Source organism: Aedes albopictus, chromosome 2 (assembly GCF_035046485.1).
Source record: "Aedes albopictus strain Foshan chromosome 2, AalbF5, whole genome shotgun sequence".
NCBI lineage: Eukaryota > Metazoa > Arthropoda > Insecta > Diptera > Culicidae > Aedes > Aedes albopictus.
The window spans coordinates 175,331,305-175,357,376 of NC_085137.1; the positions used below are offsets into that span (position 1 = coordinate 175,331,305).

The 26,072-nt window shown below is 43.4% G+C and overlaps 1 protein-coding gene across 1 annotated transcript in view; it reads right to left on the reverse strand.

Moving 5' to 3' along the window:
- LOC109418248 (uncharacterized) overlaps positions 1 to 26,072 on the reverse strand; it is a 755,006-nt gene that overhangs the window by 648,436 nt on the left and 80,498 nt on the right. The window lies entirely within an intron of this gene.

Genomic DNA, 26,072 nt, shown 5'->3' on the forward strand with positions numbered 1-26,072 from the left:
AAGAAATTCTAAACTTTTTTCGGAAGAAATCAGTAGATAATATCCTGAACGAATTCTCGTAGGGTTTTCTAAAGGAATCTTTAAAGTATCTTTTGAGGAAACTCAAAGACGGTTTTTTGATGGAATTCTTTGTTGAAGGAACTTTGAGAGAATACTCTGGATGAAATTCTGAAAGAAACAATCCATGGCAGACGTTTTGAAAGAGCTTAAAAAACTGTATAAGGCTTTCTGAAAAGAATTCTGTAAATAGAACTTTCTAAAAAAAATCCATGGAGCTATTTCGGAAGAAATATCAATTTAGGAATAATCTCTAGACACTTTCAAGAACTCTACGAATCATGAATTTTCTAAAACAATCCCTGGAAGAGTTCCTGAAGGAACTCTCAGAAGAATATCTGAAGGTATTAGTGGCAAAATTTCTCAAAAATGCCCTGGAAAATCTATTTGGAAATCGCCCTGAGGTATTTCCTAAGAGATACCAGAAGATTTTTTTTGCTGAAAACGATGGAATATCAGAAGATATGATGATAGACAGTTTTCTAATAAATTCTTGTGTAAATTTCTTCAGAAATCTTCCAAAGAATTCCTGAAGCAATCCACGATATTTTTTAAAAGTATTTTTCGACAGAACGAAAGAAAAAATGTCCGATATCACAAAAAAAAAGTTTTGTTTAAACAAGCATGTGGGAGCAAAATCAATCAGAGAACTAATTTTCTCTAAATTTATGAGGGCGTAAAGGTATATAGAAAAAAATATGTAGAGAATTTTCTTATAATAGCAGAGCGGAAAAAATCTAAGAAGCTATTTAAACTTGGAGTAACCTCCATGATACCACTGGACATAAGTCTTTGGATTCTTCGGGAATTTTCAAAGAAATCGATGATGAAATTCTGAAGTAATTTCTGGAAATGAACGTTCTTCTTCTTCTTCTCTTCTTCTTCTTGGCGTTACGTCCTCATTGGGACAAAGCCTGCTTCTCAGCTTAGTGTTCTGTGAGCACTTCCACAGTTATTAACTGAGAGCTTCCTCTGCCAATGACCATTTTGCATGCGTATATCGTGTGGCAGGCACGAGGATACTCTATGCCCAAGGAAGTCAAGGAAATTTCCTTTACGAAAAGATCCTGGACCGACCGGGAATCGAACCCGTCACCCTCAGCATGGTCATGCTGAATACCCGTGCGTTTACCGCCTCGGCTATATGGGCCCGTTATATGGGAACGTTAAGATATCTGTAGAAATTTTTGAAAAAAATATTAGAAGACATTCAGAAAACAACCCTGGAAGAATCTCCAAAAGAATCTCCGGAAACATTTCTGAAGGTATCCTTGCAGAAACTTCTGAAGAAATCCCTTGATGATTTTTAAAATGAATACTTGGAAGACTTTCTTAAGGAACCGTTGGAGAAATTTCTACAGAAAATTTTAAAGAAATATCTGAACCCCAGTAAGATTTTTTGAATAAACCTTGGAGAAATTTCTTAAAGAATTCCTGGAAGATTTTATGAACGAATTCTTGGAGCAACTTCTGAAGAGATTCATGGAAAATTTTCGGAAAGAATCCCTCGAGAAAATTTCAAAGAAATTCACGAAACAAATTTGAAAGAAATTCAGGGTTTCTAAAAAAAATGGAGAAATTTGCAGTGAATCTTTATGACAATTAATTCAAAAATTTCTGGAATCCTTGGAGTTTCTAAAGAAATCGGTGAATGAATTTATGAAACAAACAATGGTATTTCTTAACCTTCCCGCAGTTGCGTGCTCGACCACCACCGGGTGGAGTTGATAAATAATAAATGTATTAGATGGAAAAATACCCAACTAATCATAAGCAAAACCGCTTAACTTATCGGATTTGATAAGAAATTTTCTGGAGGACTCTAATTCCACCTTAAAATTGATTTTTTTATTTATTTGTGCTCTTCCTCAAAATGTTGAATTCCGACCAAAATTTCCTAGGAGGGACCCCTTTTAATTTAAGAGAACATCGAAGTGATATCAGCCTTATTCAGAAAAGCAAGAATTTTAGCAAAGCCATAATCGATTTTGGAAACTAATTGATGGCTCATATTCCGACGTTATGTTAAACGTATAGGCAGAGCTGAAAAATATCAAACCTCTCAGTTGGCTGCTTGACCACCTTCACCAGCACTGGATGCCGATCATTATCAAGACATTTCGGCAATTTTTTCTGCAAACTTTAGCTTATATTTTATAATTATTGTTTATAAGATTCATGTAAAATTTGAAAAAAAAAAATGAAAAGCAAGCGATATTTCCCATAATAAATTTCAACCGTGTAACAGAGCGCGAGGGCTCAACCAGTTGCATCAAAATTGTTGGAAGTAAATTTTAGACGCAAAAGGGGATTGGTGCTATAAAAATTATTTTTTTACATGCAACGTTGATTCACACTACTGTATACTGACGCCTCAGGAATGTAAAATGGTGTGATTTGGCAAGATCACTTACATTTTTATTAAGATTTTGTTTTTTACACATATTCATCGCTTGCATCTATTCTGTTCACCTTCGTAATTTCAGCGATGTATCCAATACTGATTCTGTAACACTACCGGTACATAATCGGTGTGGTCAGAGATTATTTTCTTGTTGTCCGTTTATCTGGTTATCGAACATTTTTGTTGATTTTATGTCACCGATGGGACTCCTGGAACCGGTTCCGGAATACAACCGGTTCACATATGGTCTGACACTATTTTCCTGTTTACCGTTCATCTGGTTACCGTAAAAGCCGCTCATCATACATACAGACAGACATCATCTCAACTCGTCAAGCTGAGTCGATTGGTATATAACACTAGACCCTTCCGGGGGCTCTATCAAGTTTTCGTTTTTGGAGTGAACATATAGCCTTTCGATACACCTTGGTGTATGAGAAAGACAAAATGGAAAATTCACATTGTGGATTTTCTTTTACCCAGAAAAGCGAAAATAAGGTTTTCAATTACAGCAGATATTTACACTTAAGGAGGCGCAAAAGCTTGGAACATACACAAGGGAAATTTTAATAGTTGTGAGTACGCAAATTATTTGATAGAATAGCCTTGATCTGTCTATCTGTCTGTCTGTCCTTCAGTCTGTAATTCTTGCATGCAAGTTGGTAAAATTTGCAAACAAGTGCTTGGTATTAAGATGACGAGATGATGGGTAGTGGGCAGGGTAGAGTGTTTGGGTTGAGGGTTGGTCACGGTTAGGGTAGAGGGTAGAGTAGTGGGTAGGGTAGAGAGTAGGGTAGCCGGTAGGGAAGAAGGTAGGATTAAGGGTAGAGTAGAAGGTTAGGGTCGGGGGTAGGGTCGTGGGTAGAGTAGAGGTTAGGGTCAACGGTAGGGTAGAGGATTAGAGGGTAGGGTGGAGGGTAGTGTAGAGGGTTAGGTTAGTGGGTAGGGTAGAGGGTTAGGGTAGAGGGTAGGGTTGAGGGTAGAGTAGAGGGTAGGGTAGAATGTAGGGTAGAGGTTAGGGTAGATGGTAATGTGGAGAGTAGAGGGTAGGGTAGAGGGTAGGGTAAAAGGTAGGGTGGAGGGTAGAGTAGAGGGTTAGGGTAGAGGGTAGAGTGGTGGGTAGAGTAGAGGTTAGGGTCGACGGTAGGGTAAAGGATTAGGGTAGAGGGTGGGGTGGAGGGTAGGGTAGAGTGTTAGGTTAGAGGGTACGGTAGAGGGTTGGGGTAGAGAGTAGTGATGAGGGTAGAGTAGAGGGTAGGATAGAATATAGGGTAGAGGTTAGGGTAGAGGGTAGAATAGAGGATTAGGATAGAGGGTGGAGGGTAGAATAGAGGGTTAGGGTAGAGGGTATAGTACAGGGGGTATTAGACGGTTAGGGTAGAGGGTAAGGTAGAGGGTTATGTTAGAGGGTTTGGGTAAAAGGTAGGGTAGAGGGTTGGGTCGAGAGCATGGTAGATGGTTCTGGTAGCGGGTATAGTAGAAGGTAGGGTAGAGAATGAGGTAGATGGTAGGCTAGAGGGTTATGGTAGAGAGAAGGTTAGCGGGTTAACACAGCTAACTAATGTATTGAAGAGTAGAGGATGAATAAGAGCCAAAACGATTTGTATTTACAAAGTTATGGTGATCTATCCTTAGATGACCCATCTTGCCTCGCTCCACTATATATTTATTTTACAATGTTTCCAAAATAACCTCAATATTGAATGATGAATCTTCATATTTATACCCACAGATTTCAGAAAAAAATAAAGTCCATAAATTTCCACGTAAAAGCTCATCTAAACCAACTCTACCTTGTATCAAAACGTGCAATAAAACGCCAAATAAACACAACAAGTTGCGAAACTGCGTCCCCGCAAATTCAGCTCCAAAGCACATTTCCTTCTGCTCCGACTCGGTCTGACTGGCTCCCGACTGTCATAAATTGACGAGTACCGAATTTGGCCATTTTCCTGACCACCAGTGCTTACTCATCAACCGACCGACCAGCCAGCAATGATGGCTATAAATTTTTCATTATGATGCTATTGAGCTGCTCGATCGCTCGGATACTCCTCGATGAGGATAGCCACAGCCAGCAATCGTTTCACGTCAACTTTTTTCCTCTCCTCGTCCTTCCTCAATGCCAAGCCAAGCATCATCAGCCTCGGAGGGAGATGTCACCCACCATCAAAAGTTGCTGGACCCGAACGAAAACTGGTGTTCAACAACGTTTCTCCATTCCTTGGAGGATGTTCAACGGACCGGATCAGAAAGGAATAATAATATTATAACAATTACAGTTGTTTGTTTTTTCAAACAAACTCTGGTACACTAAAACCTCTATTTAGGTAGGATCCATTTAGGGAAAATCTATTTAGGTTTCTCCATTTAGGTAACGTTACCTAAATGGAATTTTATTGTGTTAAGAGCAGTTGGAGTACTCAAGATAACAGATAAAGTAGGTTTACAAAAGAAAGCAGAATTAAGAGTTAAGGAACGCTTACGGAGTGTTCAAGGGTTAAAAGTTTAAGAGTATCCGAGAGATCCCTGAAGTTTAGGCCATTTTATCTACAAGCGTAATCAGTGATCTATTGTAGCATTATGAGCAAAATTGCATAGTCTCATGTAACTATGTGCTGTCGAGTGGTGTGTTCAATGTCAGTTTAAGGATCTCCAAGAACTTCCTTGCGTATAGGTCATCGGATCTACGAGGGCTACTAGTTGTATCTAAGAGCATGAAAAAATAGGTTTATACTCACACAGTTTATACTCAGAGCCTCTGAAGTCCCCTAAAATCTCTGTGAAACTTCCCATAATATCCTGAAACGCATTGAAAGTCCCTGAAACACTTTGAAACGCCTCTGAAACCCTCATTAATCTTTCGTAAAATTTACTTCTGAGCCTCTTTAGCCCCCTCAAACTCAACAGAAGCCTCATGAAACACCCTGAAACGCATTGAAACGCCTTGAAGTACTGTGAAACACATATGAAACCTCCATGAAACCTCCGTAAAATTCACCTGAGAGCCTCTGAAGCCCATTAAAACCCCTGTGAAATCTTCTGAATCGCCTTGAAACGCCTCTGAAACTCCTATGAAACCTGCGATAAATTTACATGCGAGCCTCTGAAGCCCCTTAAACCCTCCTGAAACCTCCTGCGACGTCCTGCAACGCATCAAGACGCTCTAAAACGCCTTGAAACGCTTTGAAACACCTCTTAAACACCTATAAAACTTCCTGAAATGCCCTGAAACATCCTAAAATGAATTAAAATGCCTTGAAATGCTTTGAAACGCCTCTGAAACCCCCATGAAACCTCCATGAAATCCACCTGCGAAAATAAATCCACCTCCACCACCATCCAATTCCACCTCTAAACCTCCTGAAACGCCCTGAAACGGATTAAAATGCCTTGAAACACTTTGAAACGCCTCTGAAACCCCCATGAAACCTCCGTGAAATTCACCTGAGGGCCCTGAAGCCCCCCAAAACTCTTGTGAAACCTCCTGAAACGCCCTGAAACGCTCTGAAACGCATTGAAACGCCTTGAAAAGACTCTAAAACCCCTTTATAGCCTCCGTGAAATTAACCTGAGCTCCTCTGAAGCCTCCTAAAACCCCTGCGAAACCTCCTGAAACGCATTGAAACGCCTTGAAACGCTTTGATACACCTCTAAAATCCCTATAAACCCTCCGTGAAATTTACCTGAGCTCCTCTGAAGCCCCCTTAAACCTGTGTTAAACCTCCTGAAAGGATTTGAAACTCATTGAAACGACTTGAAACGCCTTGAAACGCTTTGATACACCTCTAAAATCCCTATAAACCCTCCGTGAAATTTATCTGAGCTCATCTGAAGCCCCCTTAAACCCGTGTTAAACCTCCTGAAAGGATTTGAAACTCATTGAAACGACTTGAAACGCCTTGAATCGTTTTGAAACACCTCTAAAATCCCTATAAACCCTCCGTGAAATTTACCTGAGCTGCTCTGAAGCCCCCTTAAACCCCTGTTAAACCTCCTGAAAGGCATTGAAATGCCTTGAAACGCTTTGAAACGCCTATGAAACCCTCATGAAGCTTCCGTGAAATTCACCTCCAAGCCCCTCAAGTCCCCTTCCCACCAAATTCATCGAAAACCTTCTGAAATGCCCTAAAACGCATTGAAACGCCTCTGAAACCTCCATGGAACCTACGTGAAATTTACCTGCGAGGCTCGGAAGCTTACTTCAACCACCCTTAAGCCACTTGAAACGCCCTGAGACGCATGAAAACGGCCTGAAACGCCTTGAATCGTTTTAAAACGCCTCTAAAACCCCTAATCAGCCTCTGTCATATTCACCTGCGATCCTCTGAAGGTACCCTTTAACCTCATGAAACTACCTGGAAGGCCATGGAACGCCCTGAAACGCATGAAAAGTGAAAATTCCTTGAAACGCATTGGAACGCCTCTGAAATCTCCATTAAACCTTCGTGAAACTTACCTGAAAGTTTCTGAAGCCCGCAAAATCTTCTTGAAACCTCCTGAAACGTCTTGAAACACCTCTAAAACTCAAATGAAATCCATGTGAAACGCACCTGAAAGCCTCTGAAGCCCCCTAAAATACCACTGACACCTTCTGAAACGCCTCTGAAACTCCCTTGAAGTTTACCCAAGAGCATATGAAGCTCCCTAAAAGCCTTCTGAAGCCTCTGAAACCCTGAAACGCCCTGAAACGCCTGGAAACGCCTCTGATCGCCCCCCCCCTAAAATTCCTTTAAAATCCCTCTGACGTTTCGAGTCGGCGGTTGGAATCTTTTTCAGACAAACATAATATTATGGCTCAAACATGTGGTTTAGCAGGTTGTACGCTAAATAAAGAATAGTTTGATGTTTAAAATATATTTAAAAAAATCCAACTCAAACTCATCTTGCGGTACAATGTTTTGGTAAAGTTTTACATATTTGATTAATAAAGTCGGTAATAACTCCCAAGCATATAAAACTTTTAGATTTTTTGCCTTTCTCGTACACTAAGTGTACTGGAAAGGCTATATGTTCACTCCAAAAATGACTTTTTGATAGGAGGCCCGGAGATTCGAGTCACATATACCAATCAACTCAGCTCGACGAATTGAGGTGATGTCTGTGTGTGTGTATGTGTGTGTGTATGTGTACAAACGAACTCACGTCACTTTTCGGCAGTAAATCTCAACCGATTTTAATGACCGACGGTTCATTCGACGCGGAATCTGGTCCCATTGTTTGCTATTGAAAATGGTTCGGATCGGTCCAGCCGTTCCGGAATTATGGCCATTTAGGCGTTCCGGATCGGTACCCCAGGAACGGGCTAGATATGAAAATGCAACAAACCCACGCATGCGACACATCAAACCACGACATTTTCGATAATATGATGAACGGTAAGCTAGAAAATAGTCTCAGACCATATCTGAACCGGTAATGTTCCGGAACCGGTTTCGAAGGTCCCACCAGAAGTGGCCAAATATAAAAGTGAACCAAACCCATACATGCGAATCATCAAATCGCAGCTTTTTCAATAACCTGATGAACGGTTAACAGGAAAATAGTCTCAGATCATATCTGAACCGGTAGTGTTCCTGAACCGGTTCCGAGCGTCCCGCCGGAAGTGGAAAAATATAAAAATGAAACAAACCCATCCATGCGACACGTCAAATCGCGCCCTTTGCGATAACCTGATGAAAGGTTAGCAAGAAAATGGTCTCAGATCACATAAGAAACTACCGGTGTTCCAAAACCGGTTCCGGAGGTCCCGCCGGAAGTGGCCAAATATAACAGTGAAGCAAACCCAGGCATGCGACACATCAAGTCACGGCTTTTTCAATAACTTGATGAATGATAAGCAAGAAAATAGTCTCAGACAAGATTCTACCGGTAGTGTTCCGGAACCGGTTCCGTATGCCCCGCGAGATGTGGCCAAATATAAAAGTGAACCGAACCCATGCATGCGACACTTAGATTCGCGGCTCTTTAGGCGACTTGATGAATGGTTAGTAAAAAATAGTTTTAGACCATATTTGAGACAACCGGTGGCGTTCCGGAACCGGTTCCGGGTTCCCTCCGGAAGTGGTCAAATATTATTTTTTTGTCTTTGTTAACGAGATTTTTAACTCGAAGCTAGTTCATCTCGGGACCCTTCCCTTCCGAAGGAAGAACCTAACCAAAGTGAACCAAACACATGCATGCGACACATCAAATCGCGGCTCCTTAGGTAACCTGATGAACGATTAGCAAGAAAATAGTTTCAGACCATATTTGGGACAACCGATGGTGTTCCGAAACCGGTTCCGAGTGTTCCGCTGGAAGTGGCCAACATAAAAGCGAACCAAACCCATGCATGCGACACGTCAAATCGCGGATTTTCTGATAACCTGATGAATGGTAAGCAAGAAAATAGTCTCTGACCACATAAGAAACTACCGGTAGTATTCCAAAACTAGCGTTGGGTGCTTCGTCGGAATTCAAAAGTGAGAAAAATTAAAGCAAGCGATAGATATCTTGACAAAACTAAGACGATCTCATCCAATCACACCATTTCAGATTCCTGAGGTGTAATAATGCAGAAGGATGGGTCAACGTTGTATGGGAAAATTTTGTGGGCTTCGTGGCCGTGCGGTTAGCGGCGTCAGTCATCTAGGCGTTTCGTAAGCCTCGGAGTGCGGGTTCGATTCCCGCTCCAGTCGGGGAAAACTTTTTGTCAAATTTTACATGCATCTTGTAGCCAATGGTAATAAAATATAGCGTGTGTAGAAGTGTGTAGAAAATACTTTGTCGAAAATCGTTAAGGTATCTGTGTTTGTGAAAAAGTTGTTTCGTCTTGGTGTTGATCGGCCTCCAGTGATAGTGAAGGAGGTCAAGCTGTCAACTGAGAGGTCTGATATTTTTCAGCTCTGCCTATACGTTGAACATAACGTCGGAATATGTGCCATCAAAAAGTTTAAAGTCAATTCAATGATGGCTCTGATAAAATTCTAAGTAAAGTATTCTCATGATTCAGGAACATTTCAGCTCACGTCAACGGAAACGTCATGAGTACATATTCGACGAGAAAGGCACTATCACCACTAGGTGGATCAATCCGGGTTTTTTATCATATCATTATGGTTTCCTGGTCGGGAATATCGGGTAGAGGTACAACTCTGCGAAATGGTTTCCTGACCTCACCGAAGGCAGCGCGGGGGCAAAAAGTTGAATCTTGATTGTGTGAAAACGGAAGTAAAGGAAATAAGACCCGCTCGAAGTCGTCATCGACGACGACGACGACGACCTACTCTAAGGAGCACTCGTTTGTCCCCGTCAGTCCGTTTGGCTTCGTCATCGAGTCTGGAACTCTGGGAGGAGTTGAGACGAGGGCACAAAATTCGATCGGAAATTATTGAATGCTGCTGGCTGGCTGACGAGGGCGTACCACCTATGGGACGGAATTTTTCCGAAGCACTTTACGAGTTTTATCATTGTTGAGTCGTTTTTCCTCCCTCCGGAAGAAGTGATGGATTTGTTCGGAAACGGGGCAACGACGTTTGTTAAGTTTATTTTTCGGAGTTTGACATTTTATTGCACTCAAGCAGGGTCATAAATTTGATGGCAATAAAAGACGCTGAGTGAGCACTTGGCAAACAAATTAACTATATGGTTTGCGTTATAAAAATCATTTAAAAAGATTTGTTCAAAATATCCACGCGTCAGACTGTCTACTAAAGCGTAATAGCTTTTCTAAAATTGGTTAACCTTGAGCTTACAAATATAACACTATGGATCCATTCCGATCCTTAAGGACTATGAGGGCTCAAATACTTCCGTGGAGATTTCAGATGATTTCAGTGACCTTCCATAAGGTTTCAGAGTACATGCAAGGCCTTTGAAGATGTTGCAGGACGACTCGAGGAATTTCAATAGGGTTTGAGAGTTGTTTCTGTTTTTTTTTAAAGGAAAGTTTTCGGGGGTTTTGGGAATGTTTTATAGTGGCTCAGGTAGGTTAGGATTTTAAGGGCGTTTCAGTAGGTTGCAAGCAGTTCAGGAACATTTTGGGGATCAATGGAGGGATGTTTTACAGTGTCAGGGATAATTCCATTTGACCATTTGAAACACCTTGAAACACCCCTGAAGGCTCCTGAAAACTGCTGAAACGCTTCCGAAACCCAAACAGCACTTAAACGTCACTAAACCTCCTAATACGTATCTGGAACCTCTCAAAGTGCTTTTGATAACCCCTGTTTCTCCCAAAATGCTCTCTCCTGAAACTCCTGGAACGCTCTCGTAGCCACTCAAAACTCCCTAAAACGTCACTGAAATTCCCAAAACATCTCAAAAACCAAACAACACGCTTCCGAAATCCCCCTGAGACACTTTTGAAGTTTCCTAAAACGCACAAATGGCACAAGTTTTCCAAATGGAGAAGAACGTGCCTCTAGATCCGACCTATTGACCTCTAAAACGCCCCTGATGATCTGGAACGTCCTGAAAACCCCTGAAACGTGCCTGAAACCTTTCAAACCTTTCAAAACGTTCCTGGGACCTTCATTAAACCCCCAAAAACACTCCTGAAACCTCTTTGAAAATCCTAAACACACAACCAAAGCCCATAAAAAAAATTACAAAACGTCACTAAAACTCCTAATAATGTTCTGAAACTGTCTAAAATGCCTTTGAAATCACAAAAATGCTCCTGAAAACCACCAAACGCTCTGGTAAACCCTTTAAAACATCATAAAACGTCATTATACATCCTTGAAACACCCATGAAACCCCATAATACGTTTATTAAAATCCCTTGAAATGCTCCAGAATATACTCATACCTTGCCTTTTTCTGGAATTTACCAGATTTGCTGGTATGTCTAAAACCTAATGGAAAAACTTGTAATTAGAAGGCACGAAATGTTGCTAATTTACAAAATGAGAAATAAATTTGTGAAAAAAATCGCGATCTGGTGGGATTTGAATCTACGACTCCATATTCGCTAGACCGGCCTTTTTTAACCTACTAAGCCACAGAACATGGATTCTGCGGAAAAAACACTGCTTTTTCACAAACCCATCTATCTTTCGGCTTAGATGCCAAAACACAACACACTTGTGTCCACTAACTACAAGTGAGATCGAATTGACCGGTTTTTTTTTATCCGTTTCTGGTTCTAGAGATCGCTACGGACATAGAAATATACATGAGAGATATATGTAGGAGAGAAAGTAGATAGAAATATGCAAAATTTGAGGAAATAGTCGAGCCAGGAATTGAACCCAAGACCTTCTGCATATGAATCAGAAGTGGTAGCCACTACACCACCAATCATTATTAACTTTAATTGGCTTGTTTTTGGTGATATGAATAAAGAATATTCATATCACCGAAAAAAGTCAATAAATCATTGTTAAATGATAAAGTCATGCGGTGATTAAACCAAGTAAATTTAAAAAAAAATACTACACCACCAAGCCCGTCAATACCCGTAGTGTTGCCTGGATCTACCTGAAAATCCCTCGAATGTTGAAACCCCCTAAAAGACCCCTAATACCTCTCAAAACATTCCTGATGCCTCAATGAAATCCCCTAAATACTCTTGACCCAAAATTCAACCTCCCCCAGCTTCTTGAATTTATTTGAAACTTCTGACACTTTCAAAACCAATAAAAATATCTAGAAACGTCACTAAAACTTCTCAAAACGTCCTGTAACCCTCGAAACGCCTTACCTCGCTCCATTATTTTCAAAGTGTCATGTACCTCAAATAGGGCTCATATAGCCGAGGCGGTAAGCGCACGGGTATTCAGCATGAGGGGTGACATGCTGAGGGTTCGATTCCCGGTCGGTCCAGGATCTTTTCGTAAAGGAAATTTCCTTGACTTCCTTGGGCATAGAGTATCTTCGTGCCTGCCACATGATATACGCATGCAAAATGGTCATTGGCAGAGGAAGCTCTCAGTAAATAACTGTGGAAGTGTTCATAGAACACTAAGCTGAGAAGCAGGCTTTGTCCCAATGAGGACGTTACGCCAAGAAGAGATAAGAGAGAGAGAGTACCTCAAATTTTTCTTCGGAAATGGATGGTATGTGTACTGTAGAATCATGATCGAACGATAAGAAAATATGTTATCGGCGTAATTTTTTTCTAACCTTTGGTACGGGACGTACAATTTCATTTAAATGTATTCATTCATCTAAACACCATCCATTTATACATTATGAGCGGATTTCTGACATTATGTGAAGAAAAACAAGATGTGCTTCGATTCTAATCGAAATATTTACACCGTGGTGCTCTGGAACCTCCAAAATGTTTCTGAAAACTCCTAAATGACCCCGAAATGCCTTAAAACCTTTTGAGTGATTATCAAACCCCCTTGAAACGCCCATAAAACCCCTTAAAACGTTCTTGAAAATCCTCTGAAATGCTCCAGAAAAGCCCTGAAACCTCCCCGAAAGCCTCCTAAAGAACCTGTGACACAACCGATTTTATACTGTGGTGAAAAATTCGTTATAGTTGAAGCATTTCTGAAAATTTGTTATATTTATTCCAACAATTTGTGTGTACAAGGCAAGCTTTTCCGCACGTATACTTATTTTATTACCCTGTATGATAATCCTATTCAGCTGAATTGCACCACGTGGAACGGAAATGTTTCCACCAATTACCGGTAGCTCCCAGGAAAATCCACGGTAACAAATTATCGTCATAACTTGATTTACGACAGTAATTAATCTGTGCTGTCATTTTTATTCTGGAACGGCCCTTCGTTCGTTCGTTCAACTTTCAATCGACCGAACCACCGGGAAGAGAACCAAAGTCCATATTTTATCTGCGTGCGGCGAGCTGCCGCCTCCTGGTATCATTAGTACTGAGATTTCTGCCACGTCGCCGTAGCCACCAACCGCTCCGCCACCATTGCCAATCGCCAATAAACGAACGAACCGTGCAATCAAAGAACATCATCGTCTCGCATCGCATCGGAAGGAAAGCCATCAATACCAACCCACCTACTGTAAGACATACCTACCTACCTACCTACACCGGAGAGCAGTGAATCACTTTTGCTTGAACAATTTCCTCGACGAGCAGGCCATCAAACTGTAATTCAAACCCACAGTAGCAGCAGCAACAGCAGTCTCCGATGAAACCGACCGTGTATTTTGCCTCCAGGGGGAAGAATGAACGAAAAAAATCTCTTCAAAGCATTCCCAGCTGCCATAAAGTGAATTATTGACTTCCGATCTAGTTCAAACTGCACGGAGGAGTCATGGGGTCGATGTCGAGGTCAAATGGGAATTCATATAATTTATTTTATTTTGCATCTGGTCAACTTGCATACGGCCTTGTAGCTGTTGGTCTTGAATAGCACTACGGACAATATGTTCCTGAGGGAAGGTGCATCTTACAGTTAGACCCATCCCACAGACAAACAGATGTCACACTTGCGAAATTTTCGTCGACTACGCTTTTGACGATCATTTAAAATCATCATAGTTGTGGCTTTCACAACCAGAGGCGCGCGCATCGTTTTCCTTTACGTTTGACGTTTCACACTAGCACCTTCTGTTGACGATATTGCACAACGCAATTTTTCGTGAAACATTTCCATCAGATGATGGTAGTGTGAAGTGGGCGATGGATTTTTACGAAAATTGTTCTATGGGTTACGTCTGTTTGCCTGTGCCCAACCCATGGTATCATGCGACCCCTGCTAAGAAGTGGGTGCTTTTTTAACCCTCCTAAGATGTTTGGCTAGACGCACCAGGAAAGCGTAGTGAACGTTCAGCGAGCCTGTCTGGGTCATCTGGTTAAGGGGATTGAGTGGGCAGATCACCCTTTGGTGTTGCGTTACGGCGAAATTTAAACCAAATCGCTAGTCCTAACCACTTTCATCTCGTGGTAATTAAAGGAAAGCATTATGGGGCCATATAGCCGAGGCGGTAAACGCACGGGTATTCAGCATGACCATGCTGAGGGTGACGGGTTCAATTACCGGTCGGTCCAGGATCTTTTCGAAAAGGAAATTTCCTTGACTTCCTTGGGCATAGAGTATTTTCGTGCCTGCCACACGATATACGCATGTAAAATGGTCATTGGCAGAGGAAGCTCTCAGTTAATAACTGTGGAAGTGCTCATAGAACACTAAGCTGAGAAGCAGGCTCTGTCCCAATGAGGACGTTACGCCAAGAAGAAGGTGTTTCAAGGTGATTCAGGGGCGTTTTAAGGGGTTGTTTCGGGGGATTTGAGGAGCCTTTTGAGGGTGTTCTGTCAAGATTTTTTGTTTTTTTTTTCATGAGATTACGGGGCATTCTGGGATATTTCAATAGTATTAAGTGGGTTTCAGGGGCGTTCCAAGGGGCTTTAGGGGAAATTCAAGGGATCTCAGTAGCCTTTAAACGGCGTTGCAAGTGGTTTTTTGTTCTTTGTTTCAGGGGCGTTTTTTTTCCAGGGGTGTTATAAGGTATTTTAGAGTCTGATCTGGAACTTCCTGCAATTCCTAGAAAGTCCCTTTGACCCCCGGGGACCCCATGTAACGCACCTAAGAGGCTTCAAAACCCTTGAGAACTCCTCCGTAACGCCTCTGAATACCCCGAAAATGCTCTGCAACGTCTTGAAAGGCCCCCAAAATCCTCCTTAAACCCCCTCGGACCTCATGTAACGCACCTGAGACGCTCCGAACAACCCAAAAACTCCTCGGTAACGCTTCTGTAACGCCTCTGAATCCCACCGAAGAGGCTCTGAAAGGCCCTGAAATGCCTCCAAAATCCCCCTTAGACCCCCTCGGACCCCATGTAACGAACCTAAGAGGCTCCAAACCCCCCGAAAACTCCTCCGTAACGCTTTCGTTAGGTACGCCTCTTAATCACGCCGAAAATGGTCTGAAACATTCTTAAATGCCTCCAAAATTGTGGGCTTCGTGGCCGTGCGGTTAGCGGCGTCAGTCGTCTAGGCGTTTCGTAAGCCTCGGAGTGCGGGTTCGATTCCCGCCCCAGTCGGGGAAAACTTTTCGTCAAACGGAAAATTCTCCATTGGGCCACTGGGTGTTATGTGTGTTGTCCGTAGTCTCGTGTATGTAATGTTCAACGGTCAATCAAATATAACCTAGAATGTGCAGAAAAAACTTTATCGAAGACCGCAAAGTGATCTGTGATTGTGTAAAAAAGTTATATCTTAGCTTGTTAGTATCGTGTTGATATTGATCAGCCTCCAGTGTTAGTGAAGGTGCTCGAGCAGTCAACTGTGAAATCTGATATTATTCAGCTCTGCTTATACATTGAACATAACGTCGGACTATGTGCCATCAATAGGTTTTAAGTCATTTCAATGATGGCTTTGATTAAATGGTTACTTTGTTTTAATATCAGGATTCAGGAACACTTTGACTTACGTCGACGGAATGGTCGTGATAACATATACGACGAGAAAGGCGCTATCACCACTAGGTGGATCAATTTGGGTTTTTTTCAAATATATACTGAATAGTTGCAGAAATTACTGCAGAATCTATTCATAAGCATTTTTCAGGATTTTTTTCTTTTAATACCTGCAGAAGGATCTGCAGTTCTTCTGGGTATTATTTCAAAAATTTCTTTTGCTGATTTTCCAGACATCCTTCAAGAAAGTTCTCAAGCGTTTCTTATTTCTTGAAATTAATTGCAGAGTTCCTGCAGAAGTTTCTATATTTTTTTCAAAACAGAAAGAAGGATATGTATACTCTAAAGTATTGCTTTTGCAGGAATTGAACAAGACATAACTTCAGAAATTCATTCAGATATTTTTGTCCACACATACCTCTTAAAAATTTCCAAAAAATTTCTTCTCAGAATTTCCCTAGGTATATCTAGGAGTTTATTTTAAGGCATTTCGTTAAACAAGATGGCACGGTAAAGGCTGGGTATGCTGCGCAATTCAGATCCCATCGTGATCCACTAGCCTCTGCCCAGCAACTCCTATCCCTACCTCCACGCGGTACCGGCCGGAAACTATGAGCAACCTTAGGGAAGATCGGGTAACCAACCCCGGTGGGAACTTTGGTCGTAGGCTGACAGGGAAGGGGGGGTTTGCTTCGGCAAACCTGAGCGTCTGTTCTCCAGGAGGAGCGGCTCACAACAGCGTCTGATCCCCATGTTAGGGGCGGCTGATCTACGTCCGAGTGCCAGGGAAGGACTCTAAGCTCAACTGTGCACTATGGTCCTCCGGAAAGTAGGGGGTTGGTGTCAGGCCCTACGAGCCAGCCGTAAAAAACCATTGTAACGGAAAATCAGCAACAGAATAATACGAACCGAGACCAACGGCAACGACCCCAGCGAACAAAAAGGACTTGCGATTGGAAACTCGGTACGTGGAACTGCCGATCTCTCAACTTCATTGGGAGCCCCCACATACTCGCCGATCTACTGAAGGACCGCGGGTTCGGCATCGTAGCGCTGCAGGAGGTGTGTTGGACAGGATCCATGGTGCGAACGTTTAGAGGTAATCATTCCATCTACCAGAGCTGCGGCAACACACGCGAGCTGGGAACAGCTTTCATCGTGATGGGCGATATGCAGAGGCGCGTGATCGGTTGGTGGCCGATCGACGAAAGAATGTGCAGGTTGAGGATCAGGGGCCAATTCTTCAACTTCAGCATAATAAACGTCCACAGCCCACACTCCGGAAGTACTGATGATGACAAGGACGCATTTTACGCGCAGCTCGAACGCGAGTACGATCGCTGCCCAAGCCACGACGTCAAGATCATCATAGGAGATTTGAACGCTCAGGTAGGCCAGGAGGAGGAATTCAGACCGACGATTGGTAAGTTCAGCGCCCACCAGCATACGAACGAAAACGGCCTACGACTCATTGATTTCGCCGCCTCCAAAAATATGGCCACACGTAGCACCTTTTTCCAACACAGCCTCCCTTATCGTTACACCTGGAGATCACCACAGCAGACGGAATCTCAAATCGACCACGTTCTGATTGACGGACGGCACTTCTCCGACATTATCGACGTCAGGACCTATCGTGGCGCCAACATCGACTCCGACCACTATCTGGTGATGGTCAAACTGCGCCCAAAACTCTCCGTCATCAACAATGTACGGTACCGGCGACCGCCACGGTACAACCTAGAGCGACTGAAGCAACCGGATGATCTCGAGGCCGCGTTGCCAGACGAGGGCGAGCTCGATGAGGCCCCTCTAGAGGACTGCTGGAGTACAGTGAAAGCAGCCATCAACGACGCAGCCGAGAGCACCATCGGGTACGTGGAACGGAATCGACGGAACGAATGGTTCGACGAAGAGTGCAGAACGGTTTTGGAGGAGAAGAACGCAGCGAGGGCGGTAATGCTGCAGCAAGGGACTCGACAGAACGTGGAACGATACAAACAGAAGCGGAAACAGCAGACCCGCCTCTTTCGGGAGAAAAAGCGCCGTCTGGAAGAAGCGGTGTGTGAAGAAATGGAACTGCTGTGCCGTTCCCAAGAAACACGGAAGTTCTATCAGAAGCTCAACGCATCCCGCAACGGCTTCGTGCCGCGAGCCGAAATATGCAGGGATAAAGACGGAGGCCTCTTGACGGACGGACGTGAGGTGATCGAAAGGTGGAAGCAGCACTTCGATCAGCACCTGAACGGCGTGGAGAACGTAGGCACGGGAGCCCACGGCAACGGAAGAAACGACGACGCCAATGCAGCGGAGGACGGGAACGAACCAACTCCCACGCTGAGGGAAGTTAAGGATGCCATTCACCAGCTCAAAACCAACAAAGCAGCTGGTAAGGATGGTATCGCAGCTGAACTCATCAAGATGGGCCCAGAAAAGTTGGCCACCTGTCTGCATCGGCTCATAGTCAGGATCTGGGAAACCGAACAGCTACCGGAGGAGTGGAAGGAAGGGGTAATCTGCCCCATTCACAAGAAAGGCGACCATTTGGAATGTGAGAACTTCAGGGCGATCACTATTTTGAATGCTGCCTACAAAGTGCTATCCCAGATCATCTTCCGTCGTCTGTCACCTAAAACAAATGAGTTCGTGGGAAGTTATCAAGCCGGCTTCATCGACGGCCGGTCGACAACGGACCAGATCTTTACCGTACGGCAAATCCTCCAGAAATGCCGTGAATACCAGGTCCCAACGCATCACCTGTTCATCGACTTCAAAGCGGCATACGACAGTATCGACCGCGCAGAGCTATGGAGAATCATGGACGAAAACGGCTTTCCTGGGAAGCTGACTAGACTGATTAAAGCAACGATGGACGGTGTGCAAAACTGCGTAAGGGTTTCGGGTGAACTATCCAGTTCATTCGTATCTCGCCGGGGACTGCGACAAGGTGACGGACTCTCATGTCTACTCTTCAACATCGCGCTGGAAGGTGTGATGCGACGAGCCGGGCTCAACAGCCGGGGAACGATTTTCACAAAATCCGGTCAATTTGTGTGCTTTGCGGACGACATGGACATTTTCGCTAGAACATTTGGAACGGTGGCAGAACTGTACACCCGCCTGAAACGCGAAGCAGCAAAGGTCGGACTGGTGGTGAATGCCTCAAAAACAAAGTACATGCTGGTAGGCGGAACCGAACACGACCGGAACCGTCTGGGTAGTAATGTTACGATAGACGGGGATACTTTCGAGGTGGTGGAGGAATTCGTCTACCTCGGATCCTTACTGACGGCTGACAACAACGTGAGCCGTGAAATTCGGAGGCGCATCATCAGCGGACGTCGGGCCTACTACGGGCTCCAGAAGAAACTGCGGTCGAAAAAGATTCACCCACGCACCAAATGCACCATGTACAAGACGCTGATAAGACCGGTGATCCTCTACAGGCACGAGACATGGACCATGCTCGAGGAGGACCTGCAAGCACTCGGAGTTTTTGAGTGACGCGTGCTAAGGACGATCTTCGGCGGTGTGCAGAAGAACGGTGTGTGGCGGAGAAGGATGAACCACGAGCTCGCTGCACTTTACGGCGAACGCAGCATCCAGAAGGTGGCCAAAGCCGGAAGGATACGGTGGGCAGGGCATGTTGCAAGAATGCCGGACAACAACCCTGCAAAGCTGGTGTTTGCAACGAATCCGGTTGGCACAAGAAGGCGTGGAGCGCAGAGAGCACGATGGGCGGACCAGGTGGAGCGTGACTTGGCGAGCATCGGGCGCGACCGAGGATGGAGAGCGGCAGCCACGAACCGTGTATTATGGAGAAATATTGTTGATTCAGTTTTATCTTGAATTTGATGTAAAACTAAATAAATGAAATGAAATGAATGAATGTTAAACAAGATTTCTGGAGGGACTCCTGCAGGATTTTCCGAAATTCTTCCGGATATTCCTTCGTGTGGCTTCGTGGTCGTGCGGCTAAGGTCACCAAGCCTTTAGTCGCATCGTGCTAAGGAGCGCGGGTTCGATTCCCGCCGCAGCTGCCAGGAAAAGTTTTCGGCTGTGCCACTGGGCGTTGCATGCTAGTCCGTTGTCTAGTGTCGTGCTTCCTTCAAAGAGCAAATAGCTCACTGGAAGCATTGAACGTGTCTGTGTCTTTTTGATAAATTCTTCCTAAGATTATCAAAAAATTTAACAAATCCTTCGGAAAATTCTTTCAAAACTGTATTAGAAATTGCTTCACAGATTCCATCAAGCAAAAATTATAGTATAAGTTCCTCTCAAAGTTTCAAGGAAAAAAGGAAGATTTTGCGTTTATTGCATCAGAAATTTCTCAATATATTTATTCGGAAACTGCTTCAAAGCTTTCCTCATTTTTTTCATAAATTCATTCAGAAATTCTTTTAATCCAAATTGTTTTAAAAAAATATCTGAGAATTAATCGGAATTTATTAAAAGCTTTGTTCAGGACATTCCTCCATATTTTTTCCCAAAATTTGGGAGACCTTCAGAAATGCATCTAGAGTTTTCTCTTAGAAAATTCTCTTATGTATTCTTCTAGAAATACTTTCAGAAATACATCTACGTATTTTTTTTGAATATTTTTTTCAGTAATTGCTTCATAAAATCCGCAATTATTTTCTTCAGAAATTATAAAAGGGGTTTCTCCAGAAAACTTCAAGTAAATTTCATAAAAAAAAACTCGAATCGATTGGTTTTGAAATTTATCCAGGGTTTTTATCAGAAACAGATCTAGAGATTTCATGAGAAATGGCTCGAAGGATTCTTCACAATCCTTCAGATATCCTTTAAATAATCATTCTCTACGGTTTCCTTCAGAAATTTTTTGAGAGATTCTTTCAGAAAATCTCTCATGGGTTTCTCTTCCTTTTTGGTGTAATATCTACACCACCGCCCCACCTATTTGCATGAAAAATAGGCCACTGCGTCCATTAATCGGAACTTTTGTTTCTTTGTTTAGAACACTCATGCTGTGAATTCTTGAAGTAATTTTCCAGGGAATCCATAAGAAATTCTTTCTCAAAATCCTGTAAAAATATGTATCCATAAGAAATTCTTTCACAAAATCTTGTAAGAATACCCGTAAAAAGTCCTGCTCCTTTCTCATAGAAAGTACCCCGAACCTAGAATTTCCACCAGAAAATCATTTCACAACTCATTTAGGAAGTTTTCCATGGTTGTAGCACAGATTATTTTAGAATATTCCTTAACTTTTTTTTCAGGTAATCTTTCGAGAAGTCTTTCAAAAATTTCTCCATCAGTGGATTTCATAATTTAATTGTGCATGCAAATTTTTGTGACACAAATTGTATCGAACCACGCTGTATCTTTTCAATGGCGGAGCCAGCCTTTTCATTTTTCTCACTTATTTTTCTCGATCAACATGAGAAAAAGTAGGATAAAGAGGAGACCAGTGCCCCCTCTTATATCCTTCTGTTTCTCTTGAATAAAAAAACGGAAAAAAGTCGTTAGGCCAATGTACAGTGGTCCACGAACCAGATTTACGAGGAAATATGCATTCAACGCTTTCAAATAAGTTTTTAGGCAAATATGGTCTTCATCAAAGTTGTCCCTAATAATAAGGTCCTCTTTGAAATGTGCATGAAAATTAGGGTGGTCCATATTTTCAAAGAAATTGGGAACCAAACTTTTTTATTTGCAAGAATGACTATACACAGATCGAAAAAGGAATGTAAAATTCTGTGACATATGATGCACATAATTGGAGCGTGGGATATCACCGAAGTTTACATGACATATCATGTAAAAGTCATACAATATCATGTAAACTTCCATTATATGTCATGTAATTCTGCATGACTCTGAGTGTTTACATGACATATAACACAAATTTACATAATATATCATGTAAATCATCATAACACTAAATTCCCATGACTAAAATGAAGTTTACATGACGTGTAAATCTCATTATTTTTATCTGTGTATACATTCTTCGAAATAGTTGTAGATCTATCAGTTTTGAGCAAGTTTGCTGAAGACAGTTTTTATGTGGCTTTAAAATTGACCGATCTAGAGGTATTTTTCTGAATAAGCTGAGGGTGGTTCAAGAAAACCCGTTTTTCTGGCGTTAACTTTGTCAGTTTCTATTTTTCATCAAAGTCGCTCAAGAAACACTTGTAGAGCATTTGAAGACGCGTTCGCGCACTGAGATGGTCGTTATCTCTTTTGGTTAAAATGTTACAGGCGTTTTTCTTTAAAAAATCATAGTTTTTTTTAAAAAGGCTTTATGATGGGTTGGGGCAAACATAAAAATTATCTTTTGCCCGCATTCAAAAGAAGCAATAAAACGATTTGTTCTAGCGTCACCCTATGAAAACTATGGGAAAATGCTCCAAATTTGGTCAAAACAGTTCAAACGCTTTATCTTTTTTGTTTCAAATTTCTAATCAAAGTTGTTTAAGAACCATTTTTAGAGCTTTAAAAAACGCACATTGTCGTTGCGTTGAAAATGTTGCTACGTCATTCCGTTCAAAAGATATTGATGATACCGCCTCCAAGAACATGGCCATTCGTAGCACCTTCTTCCAGCACAGTCTCCCGTATCGTTACACCTGGAGATCACCACAACAAACGGAATCGCAAATCGACCACGTTCTGATTGATGGACGGCACTTCTCTGACATTATCGACGTCAGGACCTATCGTGGCGCTAATATCGACTCTGATCACTACCTGGTGATGGTTAAACTCTCCCCAAAACTCTCCGTTATTAACAACGTACATTACCGGCGGCCGCCCCGGTACGATCTAGAGCGACTAAAGCAACCGGATGTCGCCACCGCATACGCGCAGAATCTCGAGGCAGCGTTGCCGGACGAGGGTGTGCTCGATGTGGCCCCTCTAGAGGACTGCTGGAGTACAGTCAAAGCAGCCATCAACGACGCAGCCGAGAGCACTATCGGGTACGTAGAACGGAGTCGACGAAACGATTGGTTCGACGAGGAGTGCAGAGCGGATCTGGAGGAGAAGGATGCAGCGCGGGCGGTAATGCTGCAGCATGGAACCCGACAGAATGTGGAGCGATACAGACAGAAGCGGAAGCAGCAGACCCGTCTCTTCCGGGAGAAAACGCGCCGCCTGGAAGAAGCGAAGTGCGAGGAAATGGAACTGCTGTGCCGTTCACAGGAAACACGCAAGTTCTACCAGAAGCTCAACGCATCCCGCAAATGCTACGTGCCGCAAGCCGAAATCTGCAGGGATAAGGACGGGAGCCTCCTGACGGACAAACGTGAGGTGATCGAAAGGTGGAAGCAGCACTTCGACGAGCACCTGAATGGCGAAGAGAATGTAGGCACGGAGGACCAAGGCAGCGGAGGAAATGACTATGTTGGTGCAGCAGAGGACGGGAACGAACCAACTAACACACTGAGGGTAGTTAAGGATGCCATCCACCAGCTCAAAAACAACAAAGCGGCTGGTAAGGACGGTATCGCAGCAGAACTCATCAAGATGGGCCCGGAAAAGTTGGCCATCTGTCTGCACCAGTTAGTAATCAAGATCTGGGAAACCGAACAGCTACTGGAGGAGTGGGAGGAAGGGATAATCTGTCCCATCCACAAGAAAGGCGACAAGTTAATGTGTGAGAACTTCCGAGCGATCACCATTTTGAATGCCGCCTACAAAGTGCTATCCCAGATCATCTTCCGTCGTCTTTCACCTAAAGTAAATGATTTCGTGGGAAGTTACCAAGCCGGTTTTATCGACGGCCGGTCGACAACGGACCAGATCTTCACCGTACGGCAAATCCTCCAGAAATGCCGTGATTACCAGGTCCCAACGCATCACCTGTTCATCGACTTCAAAGCGGCATATGGCAGTATCGACCGCACAGAGCTATGGAAAATTATGGACGAGAACAGTTTTCCCGGGAAGCTGACTAGACTGATAAGAGCAACGATGGACGGTGTGCAAAACTGCGTAAGGGTTTCGGGTGAACTATCCAGTAAATTCGAATCTCGACGGGGACTACGACAAGGTGATGGACTTTCCTGCCTACTCTTCAACATCGCCCTGGAAGGTGTTATGCGACGAGCCGGGCTCAACAGCCGGGGTACGATCTTCACGAAATCCAGCCAATTTGTCTGTTTTGCGGATGACATGGATATTATTGCCAGAACATTTGGAACGGTGGCAGAACAGTACACCCTCCTGAAACGTGAAGCAGCAAAGGTCGGACTGGTGGTGAATGCGGCTAAGACAAAGTACATGCTGGTAGGTGGGACTGAGCGAGACAGGACAAGCCTTGGCAGCAATGTTACGATAGACGGGGATACTTTCGAGGTGGTAGAAGAATTCGTCTACCTCGGTTCCTTGCTAACGGCTGACAATAACGTGAGCCGTGAAATACGAAGGTGCATCATCAGTGGAAGTCGTGCCTACTATGGGCTCCAGAAGAAACTGCGGTCAAAAAAGATTCACCCCCGCACAAAATGTACCATATACAAGACGTTAATAAGACCGGTGGTTCTCTACGGACACGAGACATGGACGATGCTCGAGGAGGACCAGCAAGCACTCGGAGTTTTCGAGCGACGGGTGCTAAGGACGATCTTCGGCGGCGTGCAGGAGAACGGTGTGTGGCGGAGAAGGATGAACCACGAGCTCGCTGCACTTTACGGTGAACCCAGCATCCAGAAAGTGACCAAAGCCGGAAGGATACGATGGGCAGGGCATGTTGCAAGAATGCCAGACAACAACCCTGCAAAGTTGGTGTTTGCTAACCATCCGGTTGGTACAAGAAGGCGTGGAGCGCAGAGAGCACGATGGGCGGACCAGGTGGAGCGTGATCTGGCGAGTGTTGGGCGTGACCGACGTTGGAGAGCTGCAGCTGCAAATCGAGTATTATGGCGGCAAATTGTTGATTCAGTATTATCATGAATTTGATGTTAACTAAATAAATGAAATGAACCATAAAAGATTTTTATACGGATTCTTTCTAGATTCCTTAGAAATAGTTCAAGAATGTTTAAGGAATTTTTTCAAGAATTATACTCAAACATGTCCATAGGTTTTGTGAAGCATTCCTTCAAGACTTTCCCATGGATATTCTACAAGCATTTATCCAGGAACTGCTTCAAAAACCCATCTTTGATTTCTCCTGGATTTTTCTTTGAGTTCCTTCAGATACTCCTTCAGGAATTTATTCAACAATTTATCCTTTAAAACGGCACTGAATCATCTTGCCCAACTCCTCTCTAAATATTTTCAACTAAATATGATTATTTTTAACATACACAGCATTTTAAAGTCAAATTTAGCACAGCTAGCTTGCAATGAAAATACCAATTCTTAAATAATATAATTTTTTGAATTTCAACCAACAACTTGTTCAACTTTCCCCTCCATGATCCTCTGCGGTTGACGAGGCCAACGGGGGCAACTTTTCCATTCGCATTGTGTGTGTGCGCGCAAAACTTCCGGAGCGAAGTGCAATTCGGGCGAGAGCTTGCTGACAGGCATTTGAAAACCACGCGCGCGGAATGTAGGAACCTAGCTCTGCCAGCTAGCTAGCTAGCTGGTCGATGACTGACTGTTAGTGTTGGCCGCACCAAATTGGATCAAACTTTGAGACGCTTCTTCACGTTGGTCGGTATGGTGCTAATGACGATGCTGCTTGAGGGTACCAATTATTCCTGCACCGTTTGCCAATCAAGGAACGGTTTTCGGAGTGATCCGTCCGTCGGTACTTTCCACGATGATTGCTCTTTTGGAAATGGCTTCAGGGTTGGCCGTTCTTTATATATTAATAGCATTTCTGACAAATTGGCATGGAATCACTTGGCTGTCTTTATGTTTCCAGTCGAATGAGTTCTACTTCAGCTAAAAAGATTTCTGTCGGTCGGTCAGCCATGCTAGGCTGGTTGAGTGTCTCTTCTAGCGAATTGAATTGGCTCGCTAGACGTAGACATACATCCCGTGTGTAAGTGTTCGATGACGCCGTCGGTCGTACAAGGCCAGGAAGAATGAAATGAAGCATTATTTCCACGCCCAATAAATTATGAAAGTTTCTTAAATAAAATAGCCATAAATCTCGTTAATTTGCTACGATGGCGGATGACCGACCAGACAGTTCTGCCGAACGAGAGTGGGAACATAAAAGGTTCAATGTACTACTCGGTGGGCTGCAAAGGGAAGACACGTTTTAGTGTGGGAAAGCGGACGAACTTCGTGGGCTTGGGGGATGGGCGTCGGTCGATATGCATTGGGACCTTTTGACTAATGGATTGATTCA